This window comes from Somniosus microcephalus, chromosome 5 (assembly GCF_052327205.1).
Source record: "Somniosus microcephalus isolate GS21.2 chromosome 5, FLI_Smic_1.0, whole genome shotgun sequence".
Lineage (NCBI taxonomy): Eukaryota > Metazoa > Chordata > Chondrichthyes > Squaliformes > Somniosidae > Somniosus > Somniosus microcephalus.
Window position 1 is genome coordinate 295096894 of NC_140991.1, and position 22847 is coordinate 295119740.

A 22847-nucleotide genomic window follows, 5' to 3' on the forward strand; every position below is an offset into this window, starting at 1 on the left:
GTCTGAAGAAGAGGGAAACACTGATCAGCACGACTGGTTTGATCTTAAATCAACCAGCATTAAGGACTATATCAAGGCCACGGAGCAGTGGATGTTAAAAATTCGTCAAGATGCTGATACAGCAGAGAAAGATAAGGTTGACGATGAAGTCGGACCAGACGATAGCATTTCAGAGACTTCCGCCAGACCGAGCAAAAATCGAAAAGAAGGTAGCTCTGTTTCTGGATGCAGGTCAGTCGCTTCTACCACAAGCTCGGCGCGACACATGAGAGCGGAGGCTGAACGGGCGGCGTTGATGGCGCGCGCAGCATCTTTAGATGAGAAGCAAGCTCTTGAACGGGAAGAGGCCCAACTGCAGGTCCAAGAGGCCCAACTGCAGGCCCAACTGCAGGCCCAACAGGCCCAACTGCAGGCCCAAGTGCAGGTCCAACAGGCCCAAGTGCAGGCCCAGCGGGCCCAGGTGCAGGCAAAGAAAGAACGGCTGGAGATGAAAACAGCTATCGAGGTCTCAGATGCCAGGTTGAGTGCGTACGAAGATTATGAAGGCTCACGGGACGGCGGGAGCCACTGCCAGTCAACGTTGCCACATAGAGTTGGATCCAGGGCACCTTCAAGAGTTACAACAGAGCCCGAAAGCAATTCCCCGGCATTACAGCGTGGAAGAGTGGCCTCTCCACTAACAGGAGCACGTGATGCTACCCCAGACGTCAGACGGTCTAGACTAGACCCTGCTGATGACCACCAGAGGCCTGAAGACACAGGGAGAAGCCTATACCGAGTGATGCAACGTCAGAACGAAATTACAGAGATGCTTGTAAAACAACAGAATCTGTTTCAACTCCCTCAAAGAGACATACCAGTGTTCCAAGGCGACCCACTCAAGTATAAGCCCTTCATCAGATCCTTTGAACAAGCCATTGACTCCAAGACAGAGAGCAGCAGTGATAAGTTGTACTACCTGGGACAGTACACCAGTGGTAAACCACAAGACCTGGTCAGAAGCTGTGAACACATGAGACCGGACCGGGGATACATAGAAGCCAGGAAGTTGCTGCAGGAGCACTATGGTAACGAGCTGAAGATAGCCACTGCATATATCGAAAAGGCTACCAAGTGGCCACAGATCAGATCGGAAGACGGAGAGGCATTGAACGCATATGTTCTCTTCCTCATAGGATGTCGCAACACCATGGAGGATGTTGAATTCATGGAAGAGATGGACAATCCTACGACTATGAGAATCGTCATCTCTAAGCTTCCTTACAGGATGAGAGAACAATGGAGAAGAACAGCCTTTGAGATAATGGAGAGGCGGAAAAGTAGAGCCAGGTTTGCAGACTTAGTGAATTTCATAGACAAACAGGCTAAAATTGCTAAGGACCCATTGTTTGGAAACATCCAGGATGTCAGCCCGACCACCGATGGAAGAGTGAAAGCCAAGCCTGCTGAATCAAAGACTCTCAGGAAAGGTGGTTCCAGGGGAAGCAGCTTTGCAACTATCGTCACTCAGGCCGAGGAAGAAAGGCCCCAGAACTCATCTCCCAAAAAGAGCAGCACAGTGACGCCTGCTAATGCCTTTCAGAAGCCATGCTTATTCTGCCAGAAGAATCATACATTGGATTTCTGCAGCGACATCAAAGCACAGCCACATAAGGACAGAATCGAATTCCTGAAGTACAACGGCCTATGTTTTGGATGTCTCTCTCAGGGGCACCTGAGTAGAAACTGTAAGCAAAGAACAACATGCAGAGAGTGCACTCGGAAACATCCCAGTCTGCTGCATATCCATAAAGAAGAACAAGTCTCTAAGAAGAGTGAAGAAAACAATACCGACGAGAAGGTTGTTTCAAGTGCTCTGGTGTCGCTAGAACCAGAGACTTGTGGACTCACTGGGGCCGGTGACAGTGACTGTATTCTTGCCATCGTACCAGTAAGGATCAAGTCTAAGAGGAGTGAGAAGGTTGTGGAGACTTACGCCTTCATGGATCCAGGTAGTTCAGCAACGTTCTGCACAGAATCACTCATGCGACAGCTGAACGTTAGAGGCAGAAGAACAGAAATCCTATTACGCACCATGGGTCATGAGAAGTCAATGCAAAGTTATATCCTGTCAGACCTAGAAGTGTGTGGACTTGAAGAGAAGGACTTCATAGACCTGCCTAATGTTTTCACACAGAGGGAGATTCCTGTTAGAATAGGGAACCTAGCCCTGCAGAAGGATGTGGATAGATGGCCCTACCTAGAAAAGGTGCGTCTCCCATACATTGAAGCAGAAATTGGCCTATTAATTGGAACCAATGCCTACAAAACTATGGAGCCATGGCAGGTGATAAACAGCAAGGATGACGGACCCTACGCCATCAGGACAGCCCTTGGATGGGTAATCAACGGACCGGTAAGGAGAGATGATGGCCACAAGTCGAACAAGGAGGAACGACAAAACGTCACAGTTAATCGCATCTCTATCGCAAGCATTGAAGAGCTGTTGATACAGCAGTTCAACGCAGACTTCTCAGAACGCAGCTGTGAGGAAAAGACAGAGATGTCACAAGAAGACCATCAGTTCATGAGTTTGATGACAAGGTCTACACAGTTCATTGATGGCCACTATCACATTGGTTTGCCACTGAGAAGACAGACCGTGAAGATGCCGAACAATCGCTGCATAGCAGAGCAACGCGCCATCAGTCTAAAGGGAAAGCTGAACAAGAACCCCGACTTTCACGAAGACTACAAAGACTTCATGAGAAACATCATAGCGAAAGGCTATGCTGTAAAAGTGCCCGAAGAACAGTTGAACAGAGACGATGGAAGGGTCTGGTACATTCCTCATCACGGGGTGTATCACCCAAAGAAGAAAAAGATCCGTGTAGTGTTTGACTGCGCCGCCTCATTCAGAGGAACTTCATTGAATGACCAGCTGCTTCAAGGTCCTGATCTTACTAATACCTTCATTGGCGTCTTGACTAGGTTTAGACAAGAGCTCGTTGCCATGATGGCAGACATAGAATCAATGTTCTACCAAGTCAGAATCCCTGACGAAGATGCTGATCTTCTGCGTTTCCTTTGGTGGCCAGATGGCGACGTTAGTGAAGCGATGGTGGAATGTAGAATGGCCGTACACCTGTTTGGAGCCACATCATCTCCCAGCTGTGCAAGCTACGCTCTCAGAAAAACTGCAGAAGATGGCAAGGGCAAAGCACCATCCGAGGCTGTGAAGACAATCTTCAGAAACTTTTATGTCGATGACTGTCTGAAGTCCGTGTCAACAGAAGACGATGCCATCGCACCGTCAAGAGACCTTAGAACTCTGTGTTCGAATGGAGGATTCCATCTGACTAAGTGGATAAGCAACAGCAGAGCAGTTCTAGCTTCTATCCCAGAAAAGGAAAGAGCCACTGAAGTCAAAGATCTGGACCTGAGCCACGATGTCCTTCCTATCGAGAGAGCTCTTGGTGTACAATGGTGCATCGAGTCAGACACGTTCAACTTCAGGATAATGGTGAACGAAAGACCATCCACAAGACGAGGGATTCTCTCCGTGGTCAGTTCCATCTACGACCCCCTCGGATTCCTGGCACCACTCATTCTGCCGGTGAAGCTGATGCTACGAGAGCTGTGTAGAGACAAGAGAGGATGGGATGAAGATATCCCAGAAGGTCAAGCTCAGAGATGGCACAGATGGCTGACAGATTTGCAACAACTTTCTAGCTTCAACGTCAGTAGATGCATCAAGCCCGCGAGTTTTGGAGTTACAAAGACGGCTCAACTACATCATTTCTCGGACGCCAGTGAGGACGGCTATGGCACGGCTACCTACCTCTTGCTGACAAATCAACAGGGCCAGAAACATTGTGCCTTCCTCATGGGAAAATCCAGGGTGGCTCCGCTGAAGCAGGTCACCATCCCGAGACTGGAATTGACGGCAGCGGTTGTTGCAGTTAAAGTTGACCAGGTGATGCGTAAAGAGTTACAGCTCCCATTAGAAGAATCTGTCTTCTGGACGGATAGCACGACGGTGCTGAAGTATATAGAGAATGAGAAGATACGCTTCAAGACCTTCGTAGCAAACAGAATCTCATCCATTAGAGAAGCTACACAACCATCTCAATGGAGGTATGTAAACACCTCATTAAACCCAGCAGATCAAGCCTCACGGGGATTGAAGGCTGAAAACTTCATGAGGAGTGAAACTTGGATACAAGGCCCAAGTTATCTGCTGGAAACAGAGAGATCATGGCCAGAAAGACCAGATATGCCAAGTCAGATTACTGAAGACGACGTCGAAGTCAAGAGATCAGTCACAGTAAATTTCATAACTACGAAAGAGAACTTTGACACAGTGAACAAGCTTGTTAACCATTTCTCAGGATGGCACCAGTTGAGGAAAGCAGTTGCGTGGTTTCTAAGGTTGAAAGAGTTGCTGCTACACCTGAGCGGTAAGAGAAAAGAGTACCGAGCCACTATCAGTCAGTCTGGAAGTAACCCTGATAAGCAGAGAATGCTTCTACAGCAGTGTATGCATCAGCACAAGACCACATTGAGCAGGAATTCATTGACCGTGGAGGATTTGGCCAAGGCTGAGAAGGAGATAGTTTGCTTCAGTCAAAGACAAAGATACCCAGAAGAAACCGAAGCTCTACAGCAAAATACTCCAATCAAGAAAGGTAGTCATATCTACAAGCTGGACCCTACACTGCAAGATGGAGTACTGAGGGTGGGAGGGAGACTAAACAAATCTGCTATGCCAGAGGAGGCCAAGCATCCTGCTATCCTTTCTAAGGACCTCCGGGTTGCTACTCTCATTCTTCAGCATATACACCAGAGTATTGGACACAGTGGGAGGAATCACGTGCTTGCGAAGCTAAGACAAAGATACTGGATTCCAGGAGCTAATTCCGTAATGAGAAAAATACTCTCTGAATGCATTGTTTGCAGACGGTTACACGACCCTGGAAAGACCGATCACAAAGCTCTGCCTGCTACAAGAAGCAGCGTGAAAAGCTCCTGAACAAAAGAAAAAAGTGGACACTTGTATTGTAAATATGTTGAACTCATTAGTTTATGACTCTTAATGTTTGAGTAATTGATATGCTTCATGTGCCTAGTCAATTAGGGGCCGGAATGTAAGAGCCATAAAAGCTTAAGAAAATACTTTAAAATAGTGGCTAAATGGCATAATACAGTTAATTTACCTGAACGACTTATTGTATTAAGAAACCCCCTATTTTCTTGCTCCAGTAGTATAGTCCGACACCCCCTTCATTCTTGCCACAATGGAACAGTCCCTAAGCCACACATGGGTGCAGCCATCTTACAGTTTTAAACTGCACGTGGTGAAAGAGGCAGAAGCTGTGAGGTTTGGAGCAGTACAGTTTTTGACCGTGTTCGTTTATACGTGTTTGCTTTGTAATTCTGTTTGTTAAGTGTTATAGTAAACCGTTTAAAAGACAAAGCTACGTTTGGGAACGTTTTATTTCGACACGCGTCTACTCGATGTTAAAAGCCCCACAGCCCAGTGGCCTGCCTGTTTGGAAACTAAGAAGCGTCACTACAAACAGTAAACAAACATAGGTGCTGTAGCACTCTGTTAAAGGCAGTTATATAGTCACCCTTGGTGGCTTTGCCACACAATGAGTTGATTTCCACACAGTGGGGTGTAGGGAGGTGGAAGCATATGTAGGGCAGTATAGTTGCAGCTTATTAGGAACAAGTGAGGAAAGTTCAGAGGAAGACTGACTGTTATATTATTGGTAAAATATAGGAAGACAAGAAAGATTGTAACAGAGAGGGAGAAGTTGATAGGTTGAGATGAGAAAGGGAAAGTTTATCAGATGACAAACTTTTACTTATCAAGGGGTGCTAGAGTAGCATTAGAAAAACCTTTTTTGATAAGGGAGCAGATAAGTTGATTAACATCGAATGAAATCATCATCCAAGACTGGATAGCTTGGATTATCAGTGGAGGAGGTGATGGATAAGAAGATAGACAGATTTAGGAAAAAACAAACAGATTTGGGAAAGATAAGACCCAAGTTAGTGGGAAGAGAGTCAGGGGTAAATAATAGGGTCTCTCACAAAGCTATGTTCAAGGCTAGTTTTCTCTCAATCATTCTATCTGTCGTCAATGACTACGAGGCGTAGATTTTATGAATGATCTCTCTTGGTTTAGAGCTTTGCATGAAAGGAGTGAAATTTTACATCGTAGCTCTCCAGCGAGAGCTTCATGCAAGAGGAGGACATTTCAGAAACTCCGGTGTGAAGGTCTGGATAACCTGCAAGATTTCCCATCAATGAAAATGAATGGACTGAACGTGATGCAGGGCACACAGACCCATATACCTAAATTCCCAATATTCACTCCTTTCATGCAAAGCTCTAAACCAAGAGAGATAATTCATAAAATCTACACCTCATAGTCATTGACGACAGATAGAATGATTGAGAGAAAACTAGCCTTGAACATAGCTTTGAGAGAGACCCTATTATGGGAGCCTGTTAAAGGTACATGGTCCTGACCTTGTCAAAAGGATTTGGAGATGTCCAAGGTAATAACAATGATTTGGCAAAGTGTTCAAGAGTTTCAAAGATGCTCAATGTAGGTCTAAGATCACCAGTGGAATGGCCTTGTGAAAAACCATACTACTGATCATGGATTAAGCCACAATTATGAGCGATTTGAGAGCTAACAGCAGCTTTGAGAAGTTTAAAACATGTCTGGGATAGAGCTGAAAGAAAGAGCAATGTATTACTAAAATAAGGAAAGAGTATACTAATCCTGAATGAATTTTCTAAATGTATCAAATAAGTGATTCATTAGAAGGATGAAACTCTATAGGGAGGTTATAGCTGGACTGTGCCAAATGGTCATGCTGAATTTGGCAGGGTCCACAGTGACTATGGCTGCGCTGCCCCGTGACTTCAAAAGGCAACCATCGATGTCTTTGCCACAGGTACCTTTCATACATTATCCCTTTGTACTGGTGAAACAGATTAAGAGCAACAGCATTCAATTGATGGAACTCCTCTTGTCAATGTGAACTCCATCAAGCATACTGTCTGTGTATTGTTCCATTACATAAAGCAAACGATTAATTATACACCAATGGCACCAGTATTTATGCATCTACATGTTATATGCACAGTCACGCAATAAAATTGAACAAATATATTAACTGATTGCTCAGTCCTGTACTTAACTTTTGTCTTGGGAAGTAAATATATCAATAAAAGACACAAATCTATAGGTATATAGGTGCAAAATAAATTATTAAGAAGTATATTGCATATTTCAATGTAATTCTTGTATTTCCTTTCATAGAGTGCTTATGTGTTCTTGATTTTGACTACCCTGTAGCTACTACAGGAATGAGCCACATCCAACAAGAATATGTAATTTGGAGTCTGGAAATGAGTGAATGAATGTCTTCTGGGAGAGTACGCAACAAACTACCATTAAGGTTCAGTGTTAGAGTCAGACAGGACTTGGACTATTGTGGTCAGCAATCCATCATGGCCTGGCCATGACATTGTACTGGTTTGCATAAGCTGATGGTTGACATAGATCTGCCTGGGGCCAGATTGAATGGCATCACTAACCTTTGCCAAACATTCCATTCCTGATAACGATAATCTCCCTCCAATTTCTGCAAGCCTTGGCCTCAGAGTTGACCCATGTCTGTTACAGCTATAGTCAGAGTAATTCCCATTACTGCCCCTCTGTTGGGATATCGATGAGTTAATGAGGATTCCACAGTGAGTACTATACATGATCTGAAAACGTAGATGAATGTCGAGTGGAATCAGTAGCAAAAGAGCGGATAGGGTTGAATGATAAGTAGAGGAGCTCATTGATGTGAAGAAGGAACAGAGTGGGAGAGAGGACAGAGCCCTCGGGATCACACGATCTCTGCATTACAGACTCTGTTGCAGCCATTCTGTTGTCCAGGTCAGAATGCATCTCAGAAACGGAATCTCTATTCCATGACATTGCAAAATTGCCTATATGTATTATAGGGAAAAGTTAACAAGGCTGTACTGCTGGAGTGGAACATTGCTCGATGGAAGTATGGGTTGGAGATAAGTCTGTAACAGCATCACCCCAACTTTCCAACTTGTTCTCCCATTTAGTAAGGCTCTGCACCAGGTATGCAACATCACTGAATTTGTTCTTAGATGTATTCTGCCTCTGGTGCTCCAAGATGCATGATGTGGTGATGTGTCAAATGGTCTCTGTACCCTCCTGTTCCTCAGTCAATGACATTTGACTCTCCAATTTATGTCCCTGCACTTCTAGTGCTAGGCCCTCTGTGCCAGGTGACTGGTCATGAGGTAGAATGTGTGCGTACATGTGCCACAGTCTCTGTATTGGTGCATGCTGGATAGCAGATGAGCAATCTGGTGTAACATTTGTCCTTCAATTATAAATCCCCCTCCTACATGTGTGGAGAGAATACAATTGAGAGTCTATTGGCGGAATAGGTCTTCCATCGTAAACTCCCCAGGTGTCAACAGCAATCATGTTTCTTTTGTCCGATCGCAGCCCTGCCTTCGATCTAGTTCCTTTTCTCTCCAGTTTTGAAGAAGGGTCAAACCCGAAACGTCAACTCAAATTTCTCTCCACGGATGTTGCCTGACCTGCTGAGTTTTTCCAGCATTTTCTGTTGTTATTTCGGATTTCCAACATCTGCAGTATTTTGCTATCGTCAATCATGTTTCTTGCTTGCTGGTTGAACAGTCTTCTCATTTGCTGTCTTTTTTACATCATCAGCATATTTCTGTATTTAATTCCATATTTGCTCTTCGTGATTGAGTTCAACCACCAAACAACTTCCTCCCAGACTTATCTCCTGGAGTTTGGGTTTTGAAGGATTGATGCCAGTTTCAAATATGCACCAACTTCTGGCTGTTTAATTGAGGTCCTGGCTTCTTACTCAGGTGGACGGAAAAGATCCTATGGCACTATTCAAATAAGAGCAGCGAGTTGTCCTGGTAACCCAGGCCAACATTCAAACACCACCACCACCAAAAACAGATTATTTGGTCATTTATTCATTTGCTGTTGTGTGATCTTGCTGTATGAAGGCTGCCATATTTGCTTACATAACTATAGCGATTGCACTTAAAAGTGATTCATTGGCTGTGAAGTGCTTTGGGATGTCCTGAGGATGCGATAAGGAGCTATATCAATTGCTTTTTTTCCTGTTCTTTCTTTCTTAAGGCCTTTATGTTGAAAAGTCCAAAAATGGGCCATTTAAAGAAATATTGATAGCACCCTGTAAAATGCTATGGGGCACTTTTCTCACATCTGTTCTTAGGCTAATTAGTCTATAATTCCCGAATTTATGTCTCACTCCATTTTTTAACCATTTGTTACAAGTGCAAACCTCCAGTCCTTATGTACAATGTACATTATTGTATCTATTTTCTTTCATTTCTTTGAGGATTCAAGAACGCTTTGATTATCATTCCAACACAAACATTATTGGCTTCTCCACCAGATTTCAGAGCCAGCCTGATTCAATCTGGTATTTGTCCATGGTCTTCATTCATGAAGACTAACGTGAAGAATTAATTTGGCACATCAGCCATTTCCTGACAACCACATGACATTTGTACCCAGTGATCCTTAAAGGGGCTGTCTGGCTTTTAACACTGCCCATGTTGTAAATAATAAAACAATGGGCCAACCTTTGCGATCGGAGTCTTCCCGCGGATGGATGCCTCTGACCTGCAAAATGTCTATGCATTTACCTGGTGGCCTGGGAGGTACAGAGGCTTGCGATCCTGGGCCTCTGCGGGTCCGGGCAGGCAGAGACCCACGTATCCCAGGGGTGCATACGATTCATAGGCGCTCCTGGGATCACATGGGCTGGCCAATAAAAGAAGGGAATCCCCATTCATACATTTGACAGTTCTGCACATAAGGAACTGTCAAAAGTATGAATGTGGATCACTTAAAAAATACACGAACACATGAAATAATTTTTTTTTTAATTACATATTTAACATTAATTTAAATGCCATTTAATTAAATATTTTATTCAAAAATGTAAGTTTTTGAAAAAATAATTAAATGTTTTTACGGGGTTAAAAGTAAACTTTCCTTTTTGAAGAGTATTTTTAATTTATAAATGAGTGATAAGATTTTACTTTTCTATTTTTTAAAACTCTTATGCTGGTAAAAGTGGGCATTTACCAGGCATAAGAATTTGACGGGCATTCAGCGGGCGGAAGTTGGGCAAATAGCGCAACTCTCCACCCGCAGAGGCCCGTCTCCCGGGGGTGCGGAGGATTTGTCAAGTGAATTCTTCACAGATTGCAAGGGCCGGATTTCAGCGCAGGCGCTACGCATGCCTAAACCTGGAACTTGCGCGGCCCCTACGGGCGCGGGCGCGCCTTGTACGCACCCGTGGGGGTCGCAAAATACGGCCCCATGAATCCCTCAGTTCTACCCACCTTTCTGTCTTCCTCTTATTCCACTTAATACTCATTTTAGCTATCATTCAACCGACTTTTGTGCAACTCACAGTCCTCATTACTTTTTGATCAACTGAATCTTTAAACTAACTCTTTTGAACTTGTATGGTATTCTTCGAGAAGTTACTAGTCTAGGTTATCATACAACTTAACGTGCTTATGCTAAATGGGTTAACACGTCCATTAAAATAGCAGAGAGATGAATTTCATATGATCACCTTAAGCATTCATACAGTAACACTGTTCACATGCAGACTCGTTTTTTCCACATTTCTTAAACAATTTACCAAAAGATGTCCCTTAATTCAAATATATACCACATTTGATGTAAGTGATTACACTGGAGTCTCCATTGCATTATTTCACAAATGTGTGATTTCTATCTACTGTACGTTCATCTCAAGATTTCTTTTCAAGGAATACTGAACAACACGCCTGCTAAATGAATCAGTTTATTCATACTTGCATCTATTGCCTACCCCACTGCCCATCAAATATAGAATGCTAATTATTTGCAATGTGAATCATTCAAATCCTAATTTTGAGACCGTTTCTGAAAAATTCCGCAATATGGTTTCCATTCTGCACGTACAGCGGGCTGGGTCAGAGAGCAGCACATAGCTATAACATTCACACCTTATTGTGGGCAGAACTAGAGCGAGAAATGAGGCGAATTCTTCAAACACACAGTAAAAGATCAATTACTACCTGTGGCTCTTGGCATGAAGATTTCTGTCTGTGTTGTTTGTAGCTAATCAGTCTCCAGAACTTGCGCCAAAGGTAACCTAAAAGGCAAAGGGCGCCTCTTATCCAGAATGATTTCACTTTGCAGTACAACTCCATTGCTCAAATCAAGTAGGTTCTCGTCATGTGTATTTTAGTAATAAGTACACTGCTCAGTATTCCTATTTGTTTCCAGCTGATATAGAATTGTGTAGCTTTAATCAAGCACATGTATGAGGCAAAGTCTCTCTGAAAAGTCACATGGCTCAATGCAGTCAGATGTTGCCAAGAGTCGTACCTAAAAGGAAAAAAAATGCATTGGGCCTGTGACAAGTCTAAAAGAGGTGCTGATGAAGATGTGTGTAGCAACCCTTGGTGTGTCATTCTGATATGCTAGCACAAGGCACATGGATACACTATAACACCATGCACAAGAAACAAATCCAGGCCTAGAAATCGATATCCCTCGAAAACGGGCACGGGGATCGTGATGTGATAGCGTTCGGAGGACTGCAGGCAGCATGTAAAATTGATGCTGCCTGCTACTTTGCATGATTGTAGTGTTCAGCCGAGCTCTGAACGTGCTGCTGAGTGGCTGAACATTCAGCAGGGAGCCCAAGTTCGTGCAGGGCTAGCTCCAATTAAAGCTAGCCTGCACTACTTAATGGCAGTCTGCACCTCTTAAAGGGGAAGTGGCTTCTGTCTGCAACAGGTGCTGGAACTGCTTGTGCAGGCTAGTGTCATTAGCAAGAAGACTGAGTAATGGCTCAACAGGCCAAAGAAAGGGCTCCAAGGTTCTTGGAAGCATTGGTCCAGGAGGTCAACTCCAGGAGAGAGGTCCTCTTCCCACAGGGGGCCAGGAGGCCCTCCAGGCAACAGACGAGACTGCAGTGGGAGCAGATAGCCAATGTGGTCAATGCCAGCAGTGTAGCCGTGAGGACCTGGACTCAGTGCAGGAAGAAGTTTAATGACCTCACACGAGTGGTCAAGGTCAGTGAATTCATCTTCAAATGCCATATCCCACCATCTGCACCACTAGCCTCACACACAATATCAACCAAACACGACTCATAGCTCACATTCATAGCTTCACCTCACCTGCACACACTTACCACTGCTGCAAGCATCACACTCACATCTCACAGCTTGAACACAGTCAGCTATTCAACCATGACAGGCATATCACCCAAACACATTACACCACACTCACTGACACACTTCCCTTTCTCTTTCAGGAAAAGGTGGTGCATAACTGCCGCCAGCAGACCTTAATTGGCAGAGGACAGACTCGCCTGCATCACCTCACCCCTTTGGAGGAGACAGTGCTGGCCATTCTTGGCAGGAACATGGCTGAGCGGCGGGTCTGAAGGAATACAAGAAGCCAGTATCCTCAAATGTTATCTTCCTTCCCACATCCCACTTCCCCCTCATCCCACAATATCTTCTGATTTACAATCTGCACATGGTGTAAGCATGCAACTCTTGCTTCCCCCTCCCCACTCCGCTCACCACCACCCTACCCTTGTGCCTTTCTCACTTTAGACACAAAGATATCCAGCTTGCCCAGTCAGTGGTTGAACAAAAAGAGGGAGAGGAGAGTAAAGAAGAAGAAGAAGAAACATCATCATTTGATTTCACACTCCCAGCCACCAGCTCAGATACTGACACTCCGCGCACTTTAGAAGCTAGGTTAGACACGGGATCTGCACACGGTGCGTCACCGGCCAGGTGTGGGCTGCAGCCAGGGCAGGGGGAAAGGATAGCTCCGGTGCCGGGGGGGGTGAGGTCACACACGAGTTCTACTGCAGAGGACTCAGATGAAGACCTCGATGGGGCGGACTACGGAAGAACGTTGATGGGAATGCACAATGAAATACTTGGTGGATTGGCAGGCCTGCCAGAAAGCCTGAGTGCAATGTCAAGGAGCATGGAGGAGTCCAGCTCCAGCCTTGCACAGGGCTTTGGGCAGAACTTGGAGCCCATCCAGGGTGTCACAGCAGTCCAGCAATCTGTACTCCATCAGATTACTAGGATTGCTGAGGTGCTACCCCTGGGGAGTGGCAATGGATCTGTGGAGGCCGACGCTGCTGTCCTTTCTCAGGATGATAGCATTCGTCCTCCCACCACTGCCACTCCGCCAATGCCCTTGCTGTTGCCTGTCAGCCAGCCCAGCCCAGACTGCTGCTGCCCATGCCGAGGTGGTGCAGTCCAAAGACGGGCCTACTAGGCCTTGAGTGCCTCGAGGTCACCCTGCAAGGCCATCTGCCGTCACCCCCACTGAAAGTCAGCAGCTTTCCACCAGCCATGCTGCAACCACTGGGGTAGCACTGCGTAGGAGCACACGGATAGGCAAAGGCACATGCAAGACAGTCACTAATGGAATGCACAAGGGTGATTAGTTGAATTTTTGATGTAATATTGGGTGAATACTTGGATAAAGTTTGAGTGGAATGTTTGCTTTCTGGTGGCTTTTATTTCTGCATCATGGCCAAGAGGACGCTGTGATGGTCAGTAACAGAGGGAAGGTAAGGTGTGGGACTAATGTTGAAAGGGGAATTGGGGTTGTGTTCACTCGTACTGCAGGCGGATGATTTGGTCCTAGATATCCCAGCCAGAAAGGGGCTGTCGGGGTTGCTTCCTTCCTTCCGCTTCCTCCTCTTCCGCCTCCTACCCTTCTGCCTCCTCCTCCTCTTCCTCCGTCTCCTCCTCTTCCTCCTCCTCCTCCTCCTCCTGCTCCTGAGCTGGTGGCCATATCCCTGGTGGCAAGGGCTGTGCCCTCATGATGGCCAGGTTGTGGAGGATTCAGCAGACAACAACGAATTGGGACACAGGCTCCGCTGAGTACTGTAGGGCTCCTCCAGAGGTTCCAGGCAGCAGAAGTGTTGCTTAAGGATGCCAATGATCTGCTCTATGATGTTTCGTGTGGCAACATGGTTCTCGTTGTACGCAGGCTTCCCACCTGTGGTTGGATTGCGGAGCAGAGTCATGAGCCGGGTGGTCAAGGAATAGACCTTGTCGCCCAGTAGCCATCCTCTGGTTTGTCGTGGTGGCTCAAAGACTGAGGGAGCAGCGGACTGGTGCAGAATAAAAGCATCATGACTGCTGTCAGGATACTGGGCATTCACCATCATGATATGATGATCATGGTCGCACACCAACTGTACAATCAGCGAGTGGTAACCTTTGCGGTTGTGGTGCATCTCAGCATTTATATACGGTACCTGCAAAGCCACGTGCGTGCAGTCGATGGTGCCCTGCACCATGAGGAAGTCCGCTATCCTGACAAAGCCACGTGCACACTCCGCCTGCTTCTCTCTGGTCAAAGAGAAGACAATGAAGTCCCCTCTCCTGGCATAAAGAGCTTCTGTCGCCTCTCTTATCCAGCAGTGGACAGCGAAATGGGAGATGTTACAGATGTCACCTGCTCCAACCTGGAAGGATTCCTGACACGAAGAAATTCAGGGCCACGGTCACCTTCACAGCCATTGGCAGCGCTGTCCTTGCCCTGGAGTGAGGCTGCAGGTGTGGTTGCAAGAGGCGGCAGAGTTCTGTGAGCACTTCCTTCGTAAAGCGCAGACTTTTCAGACACTACTCCTGGCTCGCTGAAGACCCTAGCTGGGTAAGGCCTCCTGCTGAGAGCCCTTCTCCCCCTCCTCCTCCCTCTGCGAGCAGCTTGTCCTCTTCTTCGCTGCCTCTGCTCCATCTGCCTGTCATGCTGCTGGCCAAGGCGGATGACAACTAGAGCCCCCATGACTGGGAGCCAATGGTCTGACCAGAACCCTTAAAGTCAGAAGCAAAGCCTTCTCCACTTGCAGCACCACTCCCTGTCACCTCACCAACCTTAAACAACTCTAGAAAGCTCCAAACAGTTCCACAAACTTACTTGGAAATCAAAAAGCAAGTTAGCTGAAAATTGTTGATGATCTCTTTAAATTGCACTGGTGGGGGTGTTCCTTCCTGCTGCTGAACACATGTTCAGCTGTGCGAGGTTAAGAGAGGATGTTAGCTCCCAGCGATGACAATGAAAATGACAGCGCTGACATCAAATCATTGCCATCATGATCTACCTACTTACCATATTTCTAGCGCACGCTCCTGACAGCCGCCCTACCGCCCTCACCAAGGTGGCGTCCGGTACGGCCCGCACCAAAAGTATGTGCGCGCTGCTCGGACGCCATTTTGGTCCCAATTCGGCACCCGTAACGCCCAAACAACGGGCGCTGAGCAACTGAATTTCTAGGCCATAGTGTCTGCAGCAGGAAACAGAAAAAGGGGAAGAGTAGTTAGCAGTGTAAGCAAGTGTCTTTCTGGAGGGGAGGGAGAAATGATGTTGTTTGGCAGATTTGCTGAAAAAATGTTTACAAAAACGTAACAAAACTATAATTGCACCTAATGGCCCTGAATTTCCTTAGTCATTGTACTGGTAACCATTATACCAAGTCCGCCTACCCAACCCCCCCCCCCCCGCTTTATTTTATACTCATCTAAAATTGCACCAACAGTTGGGGCAGGAGCATAATATGGCTACCCATATTTGGCGGGTGCATTGTGATGACATGTGTCATATGTCATACAATGTATTTCCCGTTATTTGCGCTTTAGCAATGCTGACACCTGTCTATCCCTGACAACCTGCATTGCTAGATCCCTTGGTGGGAGGCGATTTCAGTTTTAAAAGGCTAGTTTGCTGGATGCAATCGTAGCAAAACTGGCATTTTTCAACTTAGGGCAATTTTTTTTTAAATGTAACAAGTTGGACCAGAACTATGGCCTCAGGTTGCAACATGCTGCCGCAGTTATTTGCTCTCCCCCTCACCTGAAGTGGGTGCCCCAGTGGCACCCACCCGAAATATTTAAGTGCCCCTAACACCAGGAAATGGGTGGAGGTCAGGGGCGCAATTCAAGATGTGAGCAGGTAAAACACCTGTCCTGTCATACTTACAAGGGCAGGGCAGGGCTGGAGGAATTATCAGGGTCACTGTGGTCAGGTTACAAGTGTAATAAATCTGAGCTGGTTATACTGCATGTTTGTGTCAATCTGATATGGATTGGTGTTGAGTTTGTATACAAGTACAATTTAAGACAAACTGATAGTGGATAAATTGATCAGATGAATGAGACAACCTCGAGGAGGTATTCTCACATACCATCAGGTCCATGCTGATCATAGTGTAGCTGCAACCATTCTGGGATTTGCCTTTATGATTTTAAAGTTGATAAAGACTCAGCAGGGCATTTGGCTCTTTATTAACATTAAATATTTCACTGATATTCAGAATATTCACTGGTACGCCGGTGAATGCAGCTCCATGCGTACATTTAATTAGATTTGCAAAAATCTCTCCTTTGCTTCAGTGTGAATTGTGCATGACACCATAACCTACAATTGCAATGTCTTGACAAATACCCCCAATCATTGTATTCTTCATCGCCAGTCTGCTTTATTTTTTCTACCAGTTTTGAAGCTTTCTCAATATCAGGGGCAGTGTTTGCCTTGCGGGGAGGCCCGCAGGAAAGGTTCAGTTTGGGGCCCCTACTTTTTAGTAGACAATGATACTAAATACTACCTTCTTAATCTGGTGTCAAATCCACACATGTATGTTTGCAATAAGTAATTTTTTAAAAATTGACAAAATTATCAGGGATCAGCTATTACCGTTGAGCGAGGGTCCTTTCACTGGATCCACTCGGGGCACCTGACTGGCTTGGAGCCCTGTGCAATTGCAGGGGTTGAACAGTCCAAATGCCGCCCCTGCTCAATACACTCATCATTGGTAAAATGATTGCTGACAATAATCAGCACCATTATGGCCAACAAGGTGTTACACTCGGTTTCTTGCTAATCACGTCTCAGCCAGTTTCTTATCCACTGAATGAAATTACCTCTATGGTTTGCTCCCTCTGCTGGATTCAAATGCAATCTATATATAGTATACACTTGTGGTACTGCAGCCTCATGTTCCAGCTTCCTGAATTGAGTTGGTTTGGCAAAGATTCATGTTAAATAGATAGTACAAAAACAAATGTCAGCTCCCGTTCAGTCACCATTAGAGTTCCTTGTTTTCCTGTTTAGTTTTTCACAGACAACCGAGGAAGTACAGAGAAACAAACAGGCAACCTTACCTTGACAGTTGACCTACCGCTTCTTTCCCTCCCACCCTACAACTTCTTGACCGCTTCATAACCAGAACCAGCTCAGCATTATCTAGTCTACTGGACAGGCATGGGGGATCTTAGCTACAAGGACAGGTTGGAGAAGCTGGATTTGTTTTCATTAGAGCAAAGGGGGTTGAGGGGTGATTCGACAGAGGTGTACAAGATTATGATGGGTTTGGATAGGCTCACCGGGGAAAGGCTGTTCCCACTAGTTGATGGTGCAAGGACTACGGGGACACAGATTTAAGGTTTTGGGCAAGAGATACGGGGGGAATGTGAGGGAAAACTTTTTTACACAGTGAGTGGTGATGACCTGGAATTCGCTGCCGACGGAAGTGGTGGAAGCGGAGACACTCAATGTTTTCAAGGGGAGGCTGGATAGGCACTTGAGGGAAATAAACTTGCAGGGCTACGGGGATAGAGCGGGGGAATGGGACTGACTGGATTACTCTACAGAGAGCCGGCACGGACTCGATGGGCCGAATGGCCTCCTTCTGTGCCGTTTGGACTCTATGGCATGTCCAGAGATATTCAGGAGGTTGTAGTGCAGTGTGTGTCAGGAAGACCAGAAATGACAAACAAAAGAATTAAAGATGTTTTAGGAAAAAAGACTAAAACCTTTGAAGGAAGGTGGCATAGCAACAGCCCAGAGAACTGGGCTGTGCAAACCTGCAGTTGTTACTGGAAAAGTGGACACGTCAAGACCTTACTACATCAGAAACAACGACGGAGCATCATTTCATTGTAACTGATCATTTCTCTGCAAATCGAATTTGAACACCCAGGATTGAACAACAGCCCTTGAGATTCCTACACCAATGCTACCAACAGGTGGAAACAAAACTCCTGGACGGAAGCCCAGGTGGAGCCGCCGCAGGTGCAGATCTTGGTGGTAGCAGCAAATATTCAAACGAGAACAGAAGTCTCACATTGAGAACAGTCACAGAACAATATAAGACTGTGAGAAGTGTCTCTAGCAACAATGATGAAGACACCTGAAACAACCAAGGTGTGGAGCTTAGCTCCAGGAACATTAGACAGTGTAAGATATTCCAAATGTCGGTGCATGTTAAAACCCAAATGCTGGGATGATTATGTTACAAAGTGATCTTATATGTTACAGCTAAGAAAGAACTTGCATTCATATAGCGCTTTTCACAATCTCAGGATGTCCTAAAGTGCTTTACAGCCAATTAAGTACTTTTAAAATGTAGAAACTGTTGTAATGTAATTGGATCTTTTATATCTACCTGAAATGGAGCTTTGGTTTAATGTCTCATCCAAAAGACATGCTGCACTCAGTATTAAACTGAAATTTTAGCCTAGATTATGCGCTTAAGTATCTGGAGAAAGGATTGAACCTTTTGATTTAGAGGCAAGAGTGCTGCCTCTGAGCCAAAACTGATAACTAAAGTTAAGAGTAACATGTTTGCATATTATACCAGGATGTAAAGTCTATTTATCATTAAATATCTCATAAGAACATAGGATTGTTAAAGAAAAGACCAATACGCCAGTAAGTTTGTCTCTTTTGATAGATCTTCCTCACCTACCTGCCTTCTCACTAGGGGGATCAATCTCTTCTCTCTTCAGAACACATCTGATTATCTCTTGAACCCCTTTACACTACCTACATCGATGGCCTTTCCTGGTAATGTATTACACAAGTTTACTTTTCCTTGTGTAAAAATGTTCCTCAAAACTTAATTTTTTTAAATTCATTCACAGGATGTGGGCGTCGCTGGCAAGGCCAGAATTTACTGCCCATCCCTAGCTGCCCTTGAGAAGGTGGTGCTGATCCTTCTTCTTGAACCGCTGTAGTCCATGTAGTGAAGGTGCTCCCACAGTGCTGTTTGGTAGGGAGTTCCAGGATCGTGACCCAGCCACCATGAAGGAATGGCAATACATGTCCAAGTCAGAATGGTGTGTGACTTGGAGGGGAACTTGAAGGTGGTGGTGTTCCCAGGCACCTGCTGCTCTTGTCTTTCTAGGTGGTGGAGGTTGCCGATTTGGAAGGTGTTAGCAAAGAAGGCTTGACGAGTTGCTGCAGTGCATCCTGTGGATAGTACACACTGCAGCCATGGTACAGCGGTGGTGGAGGGAGTGGGTGTTTAAGGTGGTGGATGGGCTGCCGATTAAGCGGACTGCTTTGTTTTGGATGGTGTCGAGCTTCTTAAGTGTTGTCGCAGCTTCACCCATCCAGGCAAGTGAAGAGTATTCCATCACACTCCTGACTTGAGTCTTGTAGATGGTGGAAAGGCTTTGGGAAGTCAAGAAGTGAGCCACTCGTTGCAGAATACTCAGCTTCCAACCTGCTCTAGTAGCCACAGCATTTATGTGTCTGGTCTTATTCTTAACCTTTCAATTTTCAAACCCTGTTCTCCGATATATGAACTCCTTTTAAGTAGCAAAAAAAATTTATTGAATCAACTTTGTCAATTCCATTCATCTACCTCTACTGTAAGGTATTCAAATCTATAAATGTGTACAACACAGATAGTTTCTTCTTTTCCCAGAGCTTTGTACAGAAGCAATATTCTGGTAATATTTTCCTACACATTCAGTAGTTATTGTAGCTAAGTGGCCTGTAGAGCCAACAACAAGTGATAGTAACTGGAGTCACTCCATGCGTTTGATGCCAGAGCTCCAGCAGAGATTGGACTATGGAACACTTGATTCCGTAACAATGCAATAGTGTCACATCAACACAGCATTCACACTGTTGGGATAAAGACAGTCTAGCTTAAACTGAATTCATCAATTTAAATTACTTATTGAAAATAGACTCTTGACCCATTAGGAATGAAATACTGCCAACTTTAGTTATTACACATTCACTTAACAACATAAAAAAAACTGCCTCTGTAAATTGGTATCAGCGGGGGAGTGATCACTGTACTCACCTGCAGCACGTGGCTACCATTCCTCCAGAATTGATTAACAATTTGATGGGAAGGCAGTGCAGAGTTGTGCAATCCAAATGTGCACAAATTTACATGCAACCCTCGTACCTCTCCGAGTGATTTTGATGCTATGCCTGATTCAGAGATACTGCTGTTGTTTAATAAAATTGGAGCCCGAATTTCCTCGCACAGGTTACCCAACATTGCCTGACCCGGCTGATTTAAAGGGTAAAGGGGAATAGTATCATGGGAGATAAAGGCCCTGACATCCCTTGGGGGGGGTTCTGTCAATCTCCTGCTGTAACTCTGGTGGGAGACCCACGAAAACAATGATGCGGATCTCTGCCATTTCTGGGAGTTTCCTGGCTGGCTGATGCCAGCGGGCTGGGTCAGGGGCAGGGACTCTCTAAGCCAGGAGTTCCCACACTTGAGCCTGGTGTTTCTGTGATGGGTGTGTGTAGGTGTACCAGACTCTATAAAGAGGCGCATGTGGCCTCCACCTGTGGGTTCTGGCCAGGCAAGTGGCCTAGACCTCCAAAAAGCTCATAATAAAAAGTCCCATTTCAGAGATTTGAGCACAAAATCTAGGCTGACACTTCAGTGTAATGCTGATTGAGTGCTGAAATGCCTTTCGGATGAAATGTTAAAACAAGGCCCCATCTCAGTAAAAATCCCTGTGGCACTATTTCAAAGAGCAAAGGAGTTCTCCCCGGTCTCCTAGCCAATGTTTAACCCTCAACCAACATCACTAAAACAGATTGTCTGGTTATTATCACATTGCTGTTTGTGGGATCTTGCTGTGCACAAATTGGCTGCCGTGTTTCCTACATTGCAACAGTGACTACACTTCAAAAGCACCTCAAGGCCTGTAAAGCGCGTTGGAACATCTTGTGGTTGTGAAAGGCACTATATAAATGTAAGTCTTTTAATTTTTTTTTGATGTAGCCACATCAGCCACTGGGACCTGAGCAACCCCACCCTCCCCCCCACCCCTCCTCCCCGCCAAGGGCAGTCCCTAGAGATGCACCTGAAGTGGCGCTTCCATCTATCTGCCTGTCCCACGTTGATATGGTGCCCTCCCACTGACCTCGCAAACTCTGGCTGACCATTGCTCAAAGGCACCATTGAGCGTGATCCCAGTGTAGATGTATGTCTGTAGGATTCCAATATTATGTGAGCTCTCCCAAGCCAAAATGTATATGCCACACATCTGGTTTTTCTCCTTTTTCAAATGAAAAGAAGGTTTTTGAACGCTCTTTGATGAAACCAGTGCCCGTTCAATGCCTTTTGCTTCCAATACCCTGAAGTAGAAGCTGCCCTTGTCAATTAGTATTTCTTTTTAATTTGTTTTATCAGCAGCAAGCCAACCTGTGATCTTTTCTGCAAAATCTGTCACCAGCAGTAGTTTATTTGATCTAAAGCTCATTTATCTCCATAGCTATTTTCCCCTTTTTATTCCAAAGCATTACTAATGCATTTGTTAAGCTTTGCTACACTGTATTACAGCAGAATAAATTGGCACATTGGAGTCATTGGTACAGTGAAGAATACGTGGGAAACCACACATTTTCTAGGATTAGGATAACTTGGTGGCATCCATTGGGTTTGGCTGGATCAGGGAAGTATTGAGGGAACTATCTGCACAAAGAGGGGTCTCACAGGGTTGGACCATTGCCCTATATGGAGCTTTAGGGACCCAGTTGAACTACTGAAACACTTCTACTATGTTGAAGAGAAAGGCACCCTCCCAGGCACCCACCCAGGCACATTTAAGATAGCTACAATGCTTGTGACACAAAAAAGGCAAGGACCTCGCTCTCTATTCAGCAGATGAATTCTTCGCAATAGCACTCTCGCCTCTAAATCATAAGGTCGTAGGGTCAAGACCCACTCCAGCACTTGAGCACATAATCTAGGCTAATACTTCAGTGCAGTCCTGAGGGAGTGCTACAGTCTCTGAGGTGAGATCTTAAACTGAGGCCCCGCCTGCTCTCTTAGGTAAATGTAAAAGATCCCATGGCACTAATTGAAGAAGATCAGAGGAGTTCTCCCAGTGTCATGGCCAACATTTATCCCTCAAACAACATTACCAAAGCAGATTATCTGGTCATTTATTTCACTGCTGTTTGTGGGACCTTGCTGTGTACGAATTGGCTGCATTACAACAGTGACAACCCTTCATAAAGTACTTCATTCACTTTGGGGCACACGAGGTTATGAATGGCGCTTTATAAAAAGAAAATTATTTCATTTACAGAGCGAAGGAAGTATATTATGAAGCCCTGTGGGATATAATTTACAGTGTAGCCAACTTGTGGTCCTGACCATAACTCTGTCAGAACTTTAACATTCCATTATCAAATCAGCCCCTCAGGGACTAATTTTCTATTATGTTTGTGTTAATTAATTCATAAGTTTAACAAGTTACAATATAATTGCAATGTGCACGCACAAGATAAGATAGACATTTTAAAAAAATAACTTGCCTGCTAGCAAAGTACATTAGCAGTGTCTCAGGTTGTATTTGATGCAAACAGATCCTAGAGGCAACATATACAGTACAGACTTCTTTAATCAAGCTTACAT

The 22847-nt window shown here is 45.2% G+C and overlaps 1 protein-coding gene across 2 annotated transcripts in view; it reads right to left on the reverse strand.

Annotated features, from left to right (window-relative positions):
• mylk4b (myosin light chain kinase family, member 4b) overlaps positions 1-22847 on the reverse strand; it is a 279264-nt gene that overhangs the window by 151324 nt on the left and 105093 nt on the right. The gene's annotated exons all lie outside the window — the stretch shown is intronic.